The sequence below is a fragment of the Onychomys torridus genome, unplaced genomic scaffold (genome assembly GCF_903995425.1).
Source record: "Onychomys torridus unplaced genomic scaffold, mOncTor1.1, whole genome shotgun sequence".
Taxonomy (NCBI): domain Eukaryota; kingdom Metazoa; phylum Chordata; class Mammalia; order Rodentia; family Cricetidae; genus Onychomys; species Onychomys torridus.
The window spans coordinates 1-18524 of NW_023411189.1; the positions used below are offsets into that span (position 1 = coordinate 1).

At 36.5% G+C, this 18524-nt stretch overlaps 1 long non-coding RNA gene across 1 annotated transcript in view; it reads left to right on the forward strand.

The window, feature by feature from the left end:
- The first annotated feature begins 826 nt into the window (after nucleotides 1-826).
- LOC118575000 overlaps nucleotides 827-18524 on the forward strand; it is a 42686-nt gene continuing 24988 nt past the window's right edge. The window contains exons 1-4 of the long non-coding RNA XR_004943828.1: nucleotides 827-880; nucleotides 2847-2966; nucleotides 12444-12560; nucleotides 17362-17447. This is a non-coding gene — a long non-coding RNA (uncharacterized LOC118575000). The remainder of the gene's footprint in view (nucleotides 881-2846; nucleotides 2967-12443; nucleotides 12561-17361; nucleotides 17448-18524) is intronic.

The window sequence follows — 18524 nt, forward strand, 5'->3', positions numbered from 1 at the left end:
CAGTTTCTCCTGAACTGGCTCTGATGTTCTCCTTAGGTAGTCATGGCCCCTGGTGGGCAGATTTTCTTCCATACTGTATATAATTTCCTGTAATCCATGCACGTAATTCATATGTATTAGATAATTTGGAATGAATATAAAATGATGATTCCTTGTCTTTTTTGACCATCCTTAGTGTTTCTAATTTTTCAATTTTTTTTTAGCTGAGGATCAAACCCAAGGCCTTGCGCTTGCTAGGTGAGCGCTCTATCACTGAGCTAAATCTCCAACCCCTAATTTTTCATTTTTTAAATTTACTTCTTGAATCCTCTTAAACTGCTGTGCAGAAATGACTATTCAGAGTATTACTTTGTAGTTCTCATACTCATTTTCTAAATTTAGACTGGTTGAATAATTTATACTTTCTTATAAGTGAACTTATCCTGTGTAATGTTTAAAAATACATCATTCTCTTGATTGAATTATGTCTTCTACTTAGTGATGTCAGGACCTGTTGTGGATTTTGATTTTTAATTTATTTTTTATCTATTATTGTGTTGTGTTTGCTGTTTTATGTTATTGCTTCTTTAGGATTTTTAATCCATAAAAGACATTATACTGGGAAACTGAGGTAGCAGAGTCAATTATTTGCTTTAAAAGTCAATGAATTGTGATATTTAAAAATATAAGTGCATGTTATTAATAGTCTTAAATACATGTTTCTACTTTAATAATAGTCACATTCCTTTATTGTTATGTTGTCCTTTGCTTTATATCATTTATTTTTGATACGATGTCTGACTGTGCTGCGCAATGTGTTTTTAACACAGGCATGGAAGCCATGTTTCTTCTCTGCCTCCTGAGAAGCTGCCACTGGAGGATTCCTCTTCTGGAGCTTATGGTATTATAAAACCACTTGCCATATGATTTCAATTCAGTAAATAATTAGATTGAAATATATATATTTTATATTCTGAAATTTGCTGAATTTATTAGGCCTAAGTACATTTTTTGATTATCGGGTTCATTACTTTACACTGGGTTATGTCCTTTCACAAAAATTGTAAAAACCATGCTTGCCTTAAGCATCAGATATTTGAGAACCAGAAATATGTAGTATTTATTTTCCCCTCTAACTGCTTGAGGAAACCTTTAAGGACAATGTGAAATAGAGATGACAAGGTTGAATATTGTTGGTTAATTTTCAACACACAGAAGTACTGTCCTCTAAGGATCTGCTCATGTACTATTTCCATACACAATATATCATAATTTATATATGATGGAGGTTTTAATTTTGATAGCTAACAAATATTCTTTCCAGTTTATTGTCATTAGGCATGTGGATTTATAATTTTCTTCTGTCTTACACTTTTAACTTTTTATTATCAAATAGACCCAAAGGAATGATTTTGAAAATTACATAGTAGTGTAAATTTTTAAAATAATTGCCAGTACTCACAAAAGAAATTTTTCTGAGAAGTCCAGAAATGAAAAAGAACAAGATCATGAGCTTAGAAGAGGATACAGACTAGATGAGCCTTTGTTACTCTCCTCATTCTTGACCATGTCACAAGTTTTTATTTGTGGGATGATGCCAAATAGAGGTGTGAGTTTGAGCTATCAAGGCCCTTGATTTTTGTGGAAAAAAGTTATATACCTGGCATTTAGTACAATCTGATATCCTGGTAATGAATAAAATGGGGGGAAATGTTGACACTTGAGGAAAATTGGTAAAATTACTGGCAATTTTGGAGTTTACTCTGTAGATTCTGAGAACTGTCAGCAATGGTTGTTTACATTAACATAGCCATGTTTGAATGGAGTTCAAAAATAAGAAGCTAAATATCCGTGAATCTCTCTCCCACCTTGATATTGTAATAAACTAAATAAACACCATAATATTGTTTAAAGTAGATTTAATTTAATGGAATGTTCTTTCAGATATATATATATATATATATATATATAAAACCTTATACCTGAGATACTAATTAGATATGTTGAAAGGGAAGGCTCATGTAGCCTACATGGTTATCCACCTACCGAATCCAGCTCAGTGATTTTCCTGCTCAGGAACATAATACACTCGCTTAGAACTCCTTTTCTCATTTTTTTTCTTCTGCATCAAAGATTAAGAATTTGATTTTATGTCCAAGTAGATACTTCACCTCTCCTAACTAGATTTCATGTTGCTCGAAAGTACTCCACATGCAACTAAAGGAAAGAAGTATTCATCAATATTAAGTTTGCTCTTGTTTTTTAATTATTTAAATGCTCAAAAAATAACTCATTATGAATGTTGATGGATGATATTTATTCATTTCTTAATGTACTTGTTTTACTAATGGACCGTTTTACTCCTGACTGCCTGTCTATTGAAAGAGTAGTTATTTAACAGGAGGGTCATTTTATCATCAGATTTTCATATGTTCCTTGTAGGGCTTCTGTTCCATTCATTATCCCACTGTTTCCATTTCCTAGGATCCATGGCAATGAAGAAACATGAGGTCAGGACTGTTTGATCAACTGAAAAAAAAGTTACTCAAAAATGAACAACACTGCAAAGTATTTTTCTCTTAAAATCTTAGAGGAAGGAGAAAATCTTACTTAACTAGTAATGCCCAATTAGGATGAAAGAGCATACCTAGACAATTATATTTACATGGTAGGATGCCAAAGCCTTATTAGTGTCCACAGCATTCTTAGATACTTCCCTTATTTGTGGTTTTGGTGAGAGCATAAAAGTATTCAGTTGGTCATACTGTAACTAAGAGTTATTTGATGTATATTGATGTACAGACCCAAGAGGGTGTAGACCAAGAGGCTCATTCTGCAACTCAAGGTTGTATTTAACTTTCTTTAAGGAACTGGTCACTACAGAGTAGTTGCAAAGAATGGGTAATTTGATGAACCATGATGAGGAAGAAATAGAGGCATAGAAATGACATCACTTGTGAGTATGCTGCAACATTTCACAATAAAGGGTGAGTTTTTATCCAAATATCTGAGAAAACAACACAAAAATATGAGGATTGATGATAATGTAATATATAATTGTAACAATGCATTATTAATCAAAATATCTAACAAGAAAGTATTAGTTAATTTGTGTTATATTATGCATATTTCACTGATGCATGTTTAATCAATATAGAGTAGAATATAATATCTAGGGTTCCATTCCTATACCCATGAAATGCAAACTCATGTATAGTAATGTATACATATATTCATAAAGTAAGATTGACAGTTATGTCAATGATAAATTTTGGCAGTATAATCATCTTCCCCAAATAACAGACTTTTTGATTTGTATACAACTAAATTAAGTTTGTAGGATTTATACATGGTTACTTTATTCAGTCCTAACAACATTTTAGCACACCTGCACTGCATTGTATCTTACTAAATCTGAGTTAAGATCCTCTAGGATAAAGAAAAAGAGAAAACTAGAACACCATTGATTCTCTTAAGGATTTTGTAGCTTCTTATCTCTGAGCTTCTTCTAACCTATGAAGAATATTTCTTCTTATAGGCATTTCCTCTCAAATGGGACATTCACACCTTTAAGAAGGTGGAAATCCCTTCACATTCAGACACCATTTTGACTGATATCCCTCAACAGGCCCATAAAATAGGACTTATTTCTACCTTCTTCTAGAATCCATAAGCATATCCTAAGTTGAGTACTGTGTTAGGTTGTGTGTATTTTTCCCTATGTAATATTTATCTTTTTTTGTGTGTAATGTAAAATTTAAATAATAAAATATTGGCTCATTCATGTGTTTCATTTCCCAGAACATGTTCTGTTTTTTTCTTCTCTTTCCTTCAGTCATGATACCTTTTAATCTAAAAGGTATGGAAGCTCCTTAGTGGTTCAGCATTAGCTCCATATGTACAAAATATTATCAATAATTTCATAAATACTATTAGAACATTAATGATGGTCTTTAAAAATCTTTTTCTTTTATTTTGTGATCATACTATAGTTATGTCATTTCTCCCTTTCATTTCCTCTTTTCAAGCATTCTCATATACTCCCTTTTACTGTAATTGTAATTTATGGACTATTTGTTCATTCATGGTTATTACTAGCATATGTATACATATACATATATATGTACATACATACATACACACACACACATATATACACACATACATATATATGTTTAAATGTAACCTCCTAAAGTTCATAATCTCAAAGCAAACTCCATGTTACTTATGCTCCTGCAGTTTTTCTGAGATTTCTACTATAATGTTCCCTTAGCCTAAGGTGAAATTCCCTTTGCAGATTTATAAAAATTGACTTGGTTTCACAAATTTCCATTTTGATTTGTCTTTATCTCTTCACAGAGAAGTTTCCTTGATAATAGTTGAAACTATCTCTCTCTCTCTCTGTCTCTCTCTGTCTCTCTCTCTGTCTCTCTGTCTCTCTGTCTCTCTCTCTGTCTCTCTGTCTCTGTCTCTGTCTCTCTCTCTCTCTCTCTCTCTCTCTCTCTCTCACACTCACACACACACACACACACACACACACACACATATGCAAAGCGAAAACTGTTTAGATTGATTTTAGGGATTATGCTTTGTACCTGAATGTTTTCCTGTGCCCACCCAGCTCCTGTGTCCTCACAGTTTCACAGCTTCTCAGACCCAAATGAATACCCAGTGGCTTATATTAATTATGAACTGTATGGCCTATTGGCTTAAGTGTCTTGGTAGCTAGCTCTTACATCTTAAATCTACCCATTTCTACAAATCTATACTTGCCACATGACTAGTGGCTTACCAATATCTTTACATCTTGCTTCTCATGGTAGCGACTGGCAGTGTCCTATCTGTTCTCTTTTTTCTCCTTCCTCCTCTCTAGTTAGAATGTCCCATCTCACCTTATTCTGCCTCACCATTGGCCAAACAGCTTTATTTATCAACAAATCAGAGCAACATGTTGTCACAGCATACAAAAATACCTTCCCCCATCACTTCCCCTTTTCTTTCTAAACTAAAGGAAGCTTTTAACATTCCCCAACATTGCAAAAGAACTTTGAGTGACTGTCCAGGCAGCAAGTTGTCTTTGTGATTCTAGATTTTTAATTTGCTTACAATGCTCTTCCTATTTACTTAGGTGATATTATATCTTTCTGAGGTTTTTGATGTAGCTGAAGACTAGATAGTTATTAATATGATTTTCCTTGGTTATGACAAAAGATGAATTAGAAATGATATTTTAGATTTACAAATATAAGGCAGATATAATATTTTCTTTAAATTTACAAAATACAAATAGATTAGATATTGTCATTGTAATTCTTGATTGATAACTGTTTTGTTATATGTAATCTTAATAGGTTAAAGTTAAAACCTTCCTTTTGAATTGTTATTGCCATTTTTGTAAAATACAAATCAAAGAAGGTAAGGGGCAGAGAAAGTGGGAATAAAGGAAAGGGCAAGCAAGAAAGCAGAAAGATAGAGTGAGAGGATATAAAGAAGGAAAGGAATGACATGCCAGAAGAGGTAAGGGGATTTTGGAAAACATTACATTCAGCAGTAATACAATGGGGTGAATTATAGTTTGGAAGGTGAGTGAAATAATCCTTAGTATATACTTATTTCTTTAAGTAATTATAAACGTGTTCTGTTTTATAATTTGGAAGACCCACTTACATTTCTTCAAAGTATATTAATTCCACATCTAACCATTTTGACAATCTCTATGCAATGCAGAATTGCATTCCTGTTGAATAGTAGAATCCAGTTCTTACAAATCACTGATTTACATATGAAAGAAAGGTAGAGATTATTGGAAAGTTGAATGAACATGAACATAGATGAGGAATTTGACAAGGCATGGTTAACATGAGAGAAGGAATATACAGGTGAGCCATCAGTGCTTCTCTTATTCCACACATGTGTGTAGTTCACCGGGGCACAGAACAGACAATTTCCCCTTTGCTGGGATTTCAGGTCTGTACCCAAAAACTAAAATTAACATTAGAAGAGTATCTCAGAGGCAAATCAGAAACAGAGTGGAAGAAAAATTGATATTTACATGTAGAGAGTAGCAGGGAGTTTTTTGAATTTATATTCAATTGGTTATTTTAGATTAAAAAGTACAGGACTGGGTAGAGTGCTCAGTAACCCATGTGCTTGTCTTCCAATTTTGATCACCCAATGGTTTATTTCTATTTTCCGTATTAAAAAGAGGCATAATAATGTGTAGAAAATTTCTAAACAGTCTTATTAAATAAGAAGCACAGAGCCAAATACAGAGATGTAAGCCATAGAGATCAGCGCAATAGCCACCAACTAACCTTAACTTACCACCTTGCCAAAAGAGATTCTTCCTGTCTAACCTGTGCCTTTTTTGCCTTTCTGTTCTGCCTTCTCATTGGCTCTAAGCACAGCCACATCAATTCCAGTCACTGCCTGTGTATACATACCTCCAGGTCTGCATGTTTGGTTCTGGAATTAAAGGCATGTGTCACCATACTTTGCTGTGTCCTTGAACACACAGAGACACTGCTTGCCATGTGATCGGATTAAGGGCATGTGCTACCACCACCTGACTTCTGTTTATGGCTGACTATGACCTATGATCTCCAGGCAAACTTTATTTATTAACACACAAATAAAATATCATATTTCAGCACAAATAAAATATCACCACAGTGGTGTTTGCAAGTCTTCCTGGAACTTCAGGTTTAGAGAGAGAGAGAGAGACCTTGGATCTTGCTGTCAAAATACCCTAGATAGCATGGTAAAATTCAGTTAGGGTTAAATGTTATCTCAAAAGAGCAAGAGATAGTAGACCTCTGCACTGAAACAATATTTGCTGGACATTACAGCTCATTTGAATAAATAAACAGTCGTCATCTGGGTCTACCTGCACAATTCTTGTGTTAGAGCAAGCCATCTAAATCCCAGCAAGTCAGAGGCTTATGTGTGGAAGCCAAACACAAATCATTATGTGGCCTAATTCACTAATGATGTATCATTTTATCCAGAGATACTTGCCCTGACAGATTATTCGTGCTCGAGTAGGTGGTCACCCATCTGTGTAATACAGACCACACTAAATGGTATCTGCACCCTTTGAGAGAGTCTATTCCAAGACCAACTCCAGGGTATGCAAAAAAATATCCAGGAATGCAGTAAGGGCTAGACATTTATATCTGAGGGCTAAACAAACAAAAACAAACAAACAAACAAACAAAACAATTTCTGTTGGTAACTCTCTTTCAGTTCTTCTTGCAAAATGAAATTCATCTGTCTCCACAAAGCTACATTCTTTACATACATCTACATATATCTCTTTACATACATACATACATCTCTCTCATATAGCCACACATATCTACACAAAGATACATCTTTTTTTTACATAACTCCAGATGTCTTCTTTTAAAAAAATTATATATTTTTATTATTATTAAGAAATTTTCTATTCATTTTACATAACAACCACAGATCCCCCTCTGCTCCCTCCTCCTATCCCTCAGCCTTCTCTCCCACCAACCCATCCCCCATCCCACCTCCTCCTAGGCCTTCTCCCATGGGCAGTCAGAAGAGTCTGATTCACTCAGTTGAAGCAGGTCCAAGTCCCTCCACCCCTCAAGGCTGATTAAGGTGTCTCATCATATGCAGTGGGATCCAAAAAGCCCACTCATGCACCAGGGATGGATCCTGATCCCACTGCCAAAGGCCCCTTAGGCAGATCAAACTATACAACTGTCTTGCCTATGTAGAAGGCTTAGTCCTGTCCCATTCAGAATCAACAATTATTGGTCCATACTTCATGAGTTCCCACTAGGTTTGTTTGGTTATCTGTCTTCTCTACACATTACTTCCCTCTACTCTGCTATGTTACTTCACACACTCCTACATCATTCACTCACTCTTTAATCTCCTCCTAATGACTAAATTTTCTTCAAAAGCAAGCCTTTACTACGATCCACTTCAATGTGCTGTTATGTGTGTTAATGCAGTTATTTTGCTTTGTCTGTTTTATCCTTTGGAATTAAAAACTGTTTTCTCCTTTTATTTTTACTATCTTGTGGCTCTCATGCTTCCCTAGTTATTTTTTTCCAACTAAATTTCTGTTCTTGTGTTTACTCTGAATGGAATGTAAAGGGTCAGAAGTGATGATCAGGCTGGGCGGTGGTGGTACACACCTGTAATCCCAGCACTTGGAAGGCAGAGGCAGGTGGATCTCTGTGAGTTTGAGGCCAGCCTGGTCTACAAAGTGAGTTCCAGGACAGCCTCCAAAGCTACAGAGAAACCCTGTCTTGAAAAAACAAAACAAAACAAAACAAAAAACAACAAAAAATCAAAACAATTCATCAATTCATATAAAGATGAGCCACTGCAGCCAGGCAGTTTATACAAATAGTAAACTTTGACTGAGACACTCATTACGGGAATTTCTCTCATATTGGCTTGGGAGTTGTAGGCTGAAATTATAGTGGATTTCTTCAGCACTGTTTTGGACTTTTTGGTAATACAGCTGCCTTTGTGTGACATATCACGTAGGTTTATTAATGATTCTGTAAGTAAGCACACTAAACCCTCTGGTTCACCAGTATGGACATGATGGGCCCTTTTTAAATTCCTGTCCTGGCATGCATGTCCTACCTGGACTGACAGATTGTTCCTTATGTCTCTTCAGGAAAATAGAAACAGCTGAAAAGTATGTCTATCTTTAACTTGGCTCACAACCATCTGTGATGAGATCTGGTAGTATCCTCTGGTATGCAATCATACATGCAGGTTGAACACTGTATATATAACAAATAAACCAATCTTAAAAAAAGAAAATTCCTTACCAATGGCAATTGCATTTTAAAGTTTTATCGAATAGTCTTGACATTTAGATGCTACTAGTTCTCATTGTTACTCAGGCAGGTTTGCAACTACACTTGTGATCCTTCTGATTCAGGCTCCAGTGAGCTGTGATCATAGGAACACCACCAAGCTTGGCAGATATTAGTGTAATATGTTTTATTTATGATACCAAGGTTTGGTGTGCTCCCCAGGATGACTTAAATCTCATCACTTAAACCATGCTTGCTCCTATGGATCCTAAGAAGCTCACAATGTAGATATAGGCCACCTCACTCACTCACTGTAGTATTAAACTAATTGTTTTTCAATGTTTCGGTTTTGAGTGTTGATTGTTTGCATATAAAACACAATTTAATTTTTTATTTTTGTATGCATTACTACTTTACTGAAATTATTTTTTGAACTATGACTAACAATATTTTTCTACATCCAAGTTTAAATTCATCACAAACGTTTCAGATTAATTTTGTTGCCTGAAGGTTTAGATATTTAAGAATAAATGTCCAGTGTTAATAGTTCCAAATTACTGCCATGAAGATGTGCTCTAGGACTATGTCCAGTGCAAAGTGCTAACAGTCGCTATCATTGATTTTCTTTAAATTGCAGAAATACTAGACCTTGACAAGTACAACAGTGACTGCAGATTATAGGATTTCATTTCCATCACTAATATTTAAGTGTTTTTTCAAATTATTAAGATATTTAGGGACTCACAAAGACTTTTGTTGTGTAATTTGAGACCATCATGTAGTCTTTGTCCATTATTATTGTAAGACAGTATGCTACAAGAACTATTTATGTATATTAAACTAAATCTACATACTTTGGTCATTTTTACTATTCATACTATAAAAGAGCAATTCTTAACCTGTTTGTCATGACCCCCTTGGGGATCAAACCAGCCTGTCACAGGGGTAAATTCAGATATTTACATTATGACTCATAACAGTGGCAAAATTAGACTTACAAAGTAGCATTGAAAATACTTTTATGATTATGGGGCACCACAATGCAAGGAACTATATTAAAGGTTATTAGGAAGTTTGAGAATCATGGTATAAAATATTTTCTATGAACTGGAGGATCTTTATCATATTAGTAAGTAACATTTTTTCAATTTTCATTAAAGTTTTTCTTCCAATATATTTAAATCTTATTCTCCATTTCTACTCTTCCCAAATACTCCATAATCACCTACCTACCAAATTTTATGTTCCTTATGCATGCCTCTGCCCTAACCCTAACCCTAACCTCAACATAGCACGGTGACAAGGAGTAGACCACATGCAATCAGAAAGACATAGTAGAGACACTATCTTACATTGTAATACTGTAAGAAATTCTAATGTTGTACTTAGTGAAGAGTAGTTGAATGTATCTGAGGCCTGTACAGATGATTGTGGCATGTGTGGCAGTGGAACATACATAAGAGTCCTCTGTGCCTCTCTTGTCCCATTATACTTTTTGGGCTCACAAGGGAAGAACACAGACAATCTGTCATAAAATTTTCGTCCAGTGCTCAGAAGTCTAAACTTGAAACTTGAAGAGGATCTCAAGGGAAAGGCTCAGAGATGAGGCGGAAGAAGATTAGCAGTTTACACAGAGTGAGTGCCTTGTGGTCCTTGGAAGACACTCAGGGTGTTACTTTTTCTTTAGATCAAAATGTGCAGATAAGGAACATGCTTTCCTTACAGATATGATCACCTGACTTTTCTTCATAGAATATGTAAAAATCAAAATCTAGGGAGCATGTGGGCTAGCACTCCCAGGGTATGACAGGATATCAGGAGAAGTGATGGACACATGTTTTTTTCCTCAGCTGGCCTAAACAACTTGGCAAATTCTAGTCCATTGAAAAATGCTTTCTCTAATTAGCAGAGATAGTAGACAACTCATTGTAACAGTATTTTCTGGACGTGGCAGAAAAGTTGAACACATTATCTCACAACAGCTGAACTGCATGAAAAGACTGATATCAGATCAAGGCAGACAATATCTCACTCTACCTGGAAGAGGGACTCATGAAGTTTCACTCCTATATGAGTAGCTCTGGTTATTTGATGGGCTGCTGGGGATGAGTAAGATTCCTTCAGGGATGTTTGCCTTTAGAGGATATCTGTTCTCTAGTAGATTGTCCCACATCCATGCACATTCAGCCGGCACTAAAGTGAATCATGTGGAATAAAGTAAAGTTAGATAGATAGATAGATAGATAGAGAGAGAGAGAGAGAGAGAGAGAGAGAGAGAGAGAGAGAGAGAGAGAGAGGGAGGGAGAGAGAGAGAGAGACAGAGAGAGTGTACACAAAGTAGGGATGGAATTTTGATTGTAGGAATGGGGATGAATGATGAATTTTACAAACAATATGTATATATATATATATATATATATATATATATATATATATATATATATAATCATTGAATAAAATATTTTAATGGAAAATATTTTTTCATACACTATTCTCTGAACATCGTATTCCCCTCATCTCCTCCTGGTCCTTTGTACCCTACCATCCCATCTAAGTCTTTGTCTTCTTAATCTCTTTCTTCAGAAAACAAATAGGCAAATATAAACCAGATTAGGAAAGAGAGAAAGAGAGAGAGAGACAGAGACAGAGACAGAGAGACAGAGAAAGACAGAGAGACAGATAGACAGAGACAAATTAACAAGGAAAAAAGCAAGAGGTGTACATATGCCCAGAGAGACACATGCACATATAGGACATCCATAAAAGTAAAAAATTGGAAACTATAATATATAAGCAACATATCAATAATGTTTAAAAATTCCTGACAAAGTACTATTAGAGAAAAATAAGAACTCCAACAATACAATTGAATTAATTTTGTGTTGACTGACTGCTCCTGGATGAGGAGCATGCCTTTTTAATGCTGTTTGTATCCTAAGTGAGACTCCCCTAGAAAACATCTTTTTTTTTTTTTTTTTTTTTTTGCATTGTGAGTAGTTGTGAATTGGACACAGCTCCTTGGTTAGGGATGGGAGATCATGACTTCCCCTTCTCATCTCAGTGCTGGGACCCGAACTGGACTACTCCTGTATAGGCTCTATGATTACTACCACTGTTTCTGTGAGTCCATATGTGTGTCAGTCTTGTCCCATCTAGAAATTTTTGCTTCAGTTTGTTTTCCAACCCTACTGGCTCTTTCAATATTTTAGTCTCCTCTTCAGCAATTTTCTTAGAAATATAATATTTTTTTAAAATCAACAAATAGTAGTTTGACTTCCGGCAAACCTGCATTCACATATGCATGTACTTCACACATAAAAAAGTCAATTGTATATACATACATCCTCACATAGAGAGAACAGTCTGATCCAGTGTAATAATTCATGAATATAATCATAGCATATAAGGGAACTGACAGGGAGATTGCAAGGTGTCAACAGCATGTTGCATTTGGCAATCCAGAGTCAGAATCAGAAGGTCCACAGAAATTGTGGTTTTCTTATAGATAACCATGGTAATGCCCTAAGTAGCAGATACATGTTCAGCCCCCAAGCACCACTGGCTGTTTTATCTGTTGTCAATTGCAGCTGGAGTCCCTAGTAAATTCCTTTTTTTTCTGCCTTTCCTCATTTCCTTTTCTTGTTTCTACAGCAACATATGGGGAGGAGTGATACCTTTTAGAAGCAGTACCTGTAATGGAGATTCCCCAAGTTACAATTTTTATATCCTGTCCTTGGGTTGAGCTCATCTCATTTCCTCTTCTGATTGGTATTTATTTAATTATTTATTTTACTAAACACAACAGGCAACAGAGGCAACCAGTGCTAATATGAATCCATGCACTATATCAGGATCATGAGAAATGTTCAAGTGAATAATAGTAGAGACAAGTAAGGAAAGCACAATAATGGTTGTATTTTATCACTTAGAGATTTCAGAAGAAGAAGTTTTCATGCCTCAAATTTGATGGGATATTATTGATAATAAGATCTGAAAAAGGATATGGAAGTATTAGATTGAGATACATGTATATATGGTAGTTAGATAAATATAGACACATAGAGAAATAATACATAAGAGGGAAAGGTGCATGCCATTTTTATTGATCACACAAGGAGCAATGTAGAAGGGAAAACAATTGAGTGTCTCAGAGGAGGATCCATTAAAGAGGCCACAGCAAAACTTAGGAAAAGCCAAATGTCCAGAACACAAGAGAGGTATTTGCTGATAGTATATATTTTCAAGTATGCTATGTGATGCAGATAGAATTTCTAACATATGAAGGTAAAAATGTTAGTACTATGATAAATTTTACTGAGTGCATAATTAATAAAATAATTTGGGATATTATATCCTTATTGGAGGGAGAGCAAAGGAGACCTTCTAAAGAATCTGTACAATTTTGTTATAAGTGTTGAAAAGATTATCGATTTATGTCATTGTTGTTAATCATATGATGCTAAGCCTTTAGATTTTTGGTATTTGTCATTGGCCAGCATATGTTCAGAATCATCTATTGTCTCTCTACTATTACCTTTTTGTATGGGATTTTAAGATTTTTTTCATTTTTTTTTAATTAAGACATTTTCTACTCACTCTATATGCTATCCATAGACCCCCACTCCTCCCTTCTCCCACCCCCTGGGGTTTTAAGATTTTAACATAATGATTAATTTAAGTTTTGCCTAGTAAGATGAAATGCAATTGTACAACTGACTGGACCATATACCTGAATTCTATAGAAGCATAATGTAACTTTTAGTAGCTATTTGTAAACATTAGACTCCTGTATAAGGAAAAATGCCTGTAAATTTTGTAAAAGAAGTCAGTTATATTCAGCATGTGATTGAAAATTCAGAAAAAAAGGAATCCTATTGAGTCATTTTTGTAAGATTGTTCCACAATATTTTACAGACCCTGCGTGGATGTTCTAAATAATCACCCAAACTGTGAGTTTCAGAACAGAATATCAGCTAGCCTTCCTTAATGAGGGAACATTGGTGGTTACAGTATAAACCATGTAATAAGCTTTTTGCTAAGAGGAAATAGTGAAAGCTAGGGTGAATGTAATGGCTAATTGAACTACTATGCAGGTCCCACACCAGTTGTGTGATATGGGCTTAGGTAGGTTTCCTAGTTCACAGAATCCTAACATGGCATTATGGGAAACATTGAAAGCAGAGTAATTGACATTTGCTTCTATTTGTTTAGACATTTAGAATGTGAGTGTAAACTCTAAAAGCTTCCATTGGGCAAGATGATTCACCCCCTGGTATGTGAGGAATGTTGAGTAAATCATCTTCCATATAGATAAGGTAGAATTTTTCCTGATCTGGCCAACATAGCTGGAGCCGGTCAGGCCTACACAGCTGTAGACAGGAGCAGTAGAATTCTGACAGGTCTTAATTTCCAATGCATGCTTGTCCTGTAATGAGGCTACCATACAATATACTCTGGTAGGGCTATGTCCTATCTAAGATAAAGGGTATGCTTGATATTTGGGATGCAAGTATATTTGAAAATTTAACCCATTTTATTCAAGAGTTTGATTTTTAAAAAATTTATTGTATTTGTGTTTTAATTTTACCCTTCAGCCATGGGTTCCCCTGTCCTCCCCTCTCCTGCCTCTGTTCCCAACTTCCCCGCCAGCCCCTCCCCTCCATTCCCATCTCCTCCAGGGCCAAGACTCCCCTGGGGATTCATTTAAACCTGGTGGATTCAGTACAGGCAGGTCCAGTCCCCTCCTTCCAGGCTGAGCAAAATGTCCCTGTGTAAGCCCAAGGTTCCAAACAGCCAGCCCATGCACTAAGGACAGGTCCGGGTCCCACTGCCTGGATGCCTCCCAAACAGTTCAAGCTATTCTGTTGTCTCACTTATCCAGAGGGCCTGCTCCAGCTGGGGCCCCCACAGCCTTTGGTTCATAATTCATTGCTGGATCAAGATCAGAAAGGGAGAACAAGGGATAACAGACTGTGATAAATGATGACATGAGAACAGGAATAGGCAGAGTGCTGGAGAGGTCCCCAGAAATCCACAATGATACATCCTCTGTAGACTTCTGGCAATGGTCGAGAGAAAGCCTGGTCTGACCTAGTCTGGTGATCAGATGGCCAAACACCCTAAAGGTTGTGCTGGAACTCTCGTCCAATAACTGATGGAAGTGGATGCATTGATCCTCAGCCAGGTCCCAGGTGGAGCTCCAGGTGTCCAACTGTTGAGTGTGAATTCTTGAGACCAAGATTGGAAAAGCACAGGGACAAATAGACAAACAAAAGGAAGCATTTGATTTTTTTTTTTTTTTGAGATAGGGTTTCTCTGTGTAGTTTTGGTGCCTGTCCTGGATTTTGTTCTGTAAACCAGACTGGCCTCAAACTCACAGAGATCCTCCTGGCTCTGCCTCCCGCATGCTGCGATTAAAGGCATGCGCCACTGCTGCCTGGCAAGCATTGAGTTTTTATATAAACAGTTTTCATAGGGATCTTGAATATTAATTTACGTTAAATGAACTTTAAATTTATCTTATTTTATTTTATTTTAAATTTGTGATTATATTATAAATGCTTAAAACTAACAGTACACATTTTTGGTTTGAAAAAAAAATATTCCAAAGAATTAAGCATTTGCATTTATATACAACTGAAATTTTAGATATACTGCTAAGTTTTCACCCCAGAAAGTTGATTTCCATGTTGATTAGGTCACACGCTACAGTTGTCCTTCCCTTTTATATAATTTTATTATTATTATTATTTTTGTATTTAAAAAATTTTATAATTTAATTTAATTTTACATATCAGCCACAGATTCCCCTGTTCTCCTTCCTCCTGCCCCACCCTACCCTCTCCCCAGCCCACCCCCATTCCCATCTCCTCCTGGGCAAAGACTCCCCTGAGGATCAGCTCAACCTGGTAGTTTCAGTCAAGGTAGGTCCATTTTCCCTCCTCCCAGGCTGAGCAAAGTGTCCCTGCATAGGCTCCAGGTTCCAAACAGCCAGCTCATGCACTAAGGACAGGTCCCAGTCCCACTGCCTGGGGGCCACCCAAACATTTCAAGCTAATCAACTGTCTCACTTATCCAGAGGTCCTGATCCAGCTGGGGGCTCCTCAGCTATTGGTTCATAATTCATGTGTTTCAATTAGTTTGGCTATTTGTCCCTTTGCTTTTTCCAATCATGGTCTCAACAATTCTCAATCATACAATCCCTCCTATTTCTTGCTGATTGGACTCCTGGAGCTCCACCTGGTGCCTGGCTGTGGATCTCTGCATCTGCTTCCATCACTCATTGGATGAGAGCTCCAGCAAAACAGGGTGTTTGGCCATCCCCATCACCAGAGTAGGTGGTCAGTTTGGGCTTTCTCTCAACCATTGCCAGTAGTCTACAGTGGATATATCTTTGTGGATATTTGGGGACCTCTCTAGCACTTTGCTTCTTCCTATTCCCATAGGGTCTTCATTTATCATGGTCTCTTTTTCCTTATCCTCCCTCTCTGTTCTTGATTCAGCTGGGATCTCCTGCTCCCCTAAGTTCTCTTTCCCTCCATCCTTGGCCTTCATTACCTGCCCCACCCTGCCATGTCCAGTTTGCTCATGTAGATCTCATCTGTTTCTCTGTTGTTGGAGGATCCCTGTGTCTTTCTTAGGGTCCTGTTTTCTAAGTAGCCTTCCTGGAAATGTGAGTAGCAGTCTAGTCATTCTTTGTTTTACATCTAGTATCCTCCTATGAATGAGTACATACCATGTTTGTCTTGCTGAGTCTGGGTTTCCTCACTCAGGCATGTTTTCGTGTCTGACCATCTGGTATCGGATAACCAGTTGGTGTGCTTTCAATAGAGAAAAGCTATTTCTGTCACTCTCAGCATTCCTTGGCTGCCAGGACTTTTTTGTCTAGGTTTGAGGCTTTATGTGAGGGCATCCCCTTCCATGTCAGCATGTTTATTTTGTTGATGATCACACCCATACCAAATAGCTTTAAATTAAAGATAAAGGGAGGTAGAACTGAGATGACAAAGAAGCATATAGCTCGTAGACTGTGAAGCATTTTACTTATTTAAAAATAAATATTTAAAACTTGTGGGCTAAATGTCCTCCTTCTGGAGCTTCAAATATGAGTAAATGATAAGCAAACAGACAATGCCTAAAATAGTGGGAAAAGATGAAGAACAACTCATGAGTATCTAGGTTAGAAGAAACCCTAAAGACAAGAATGATATATCTGAAACCAAGGTGAAATGACATGTTTATATTTCTTCATCACACATACTTTCCTGGGCACTATTTCAGTTCATTAGCAAAGCAAATCAAGGCATCTGGGGAAAATGAATGGCTTTGAGTGGACAGTGTCATTGGAGATACAAGAGTTGACAATTGTTTACAACAATGCTAGTTAAACCTTGACACCAAAACATGATAGCTACAGGGGTGTCCAAAACTTTGACAATAAGGCATGATGTTATCTCCAAATGTTTTGGGCTACATGCACAGCTATCTTGTGCAGTGTGGGGGCCACTGGTTGCACCCACCTGGTATAGCAACAACAAATTAGGTGATGTTTGTTTGTCGTTTATTTCAGGCTGCCTGTTGAGCTCCTCCATTTACTTCACCTGCTGCCAATGCTGAAAATGAAAGGCTACAAATAATATTTCATTTCTCATAAAAGTGAGTAAAACTGAGCAGGCACACTCACAACTTCTATGTTATATTGTCATTCCGTGGCCAAGTGTGTCACATGAACATGAATATGTCAAGCACCAATAAGGCATATAGTCTACTTCCAATGGGGAAGTGAGGGGAATGAGTTTTGCTAAATAATACAAAATATCACAGAGGATATTTTGGTTCCATTTAAGAGAAGAATTTGAGTGAGGCTTCTTGGCGAGAGTGACAAAATGCCCATTCCCTATATTTTCAATAAATTATAATAGAAATATATTACTTTCATTTTATTCTTTGTTCAAACCTGCTGATGCCTGACTTCTCATCTCCTAAGCTCCTACAATTTTCAGTGTATCACATGTTCTGAATCTCTTCCCTTAGCTCATATAGACTATTTTACTGATAGAATCAAGGTTCCCAATAACCCAATAATCAGGACATGGCCATTGAAAGGAAGCTGGGTGGAGACTAGAGTGGTTAATAAACAGCTCTGTTTTGGAATATCAAGAATTAAGGTGGAACAAAGTTGAACAATTAATTTTTATGCTGGTTGTGGTGGCACATGCCAGTAGGATTTGCAGAAGAAGGCAGAGGCAGGAGGATCATGAGTTCAAGGATAGCCTGGATACACGACTTTAATCCCAGCACGCGGGAGGCAGTGAGTTTGAGGCCATCTTGTCTACAGAGCAAGAGAAACCCTGTCCCTACCTCAACAAAACAAAACAAAACAAAACAAAACAAAACAAAACAAAACAAAACAAAACAACAACAACAACAAAAAACCAAAAAAGAAAAAAAAGAGTTGGATAAAACTTACAACCTGGTTTGGTGTATTATATTAAGATTACTTGTACATAGACTTTTGAGTATTAACCCTTCTTAATATAAGTTTTAAGAAAAATCTTTCTCTCTTTGGAATTTTACAGTTTTTTAAAATTAAATCCATTCCCACAATGATCTTACAGATCCTACAAGAAAGTAAGCTTACATTTTAGCAGTAGTGCAAAAGATATCCATGGGGAAACATAGTTTAAACAAAACCTAGATAAAAGGGAAGAATTTAGAGAACTAAACACCTAT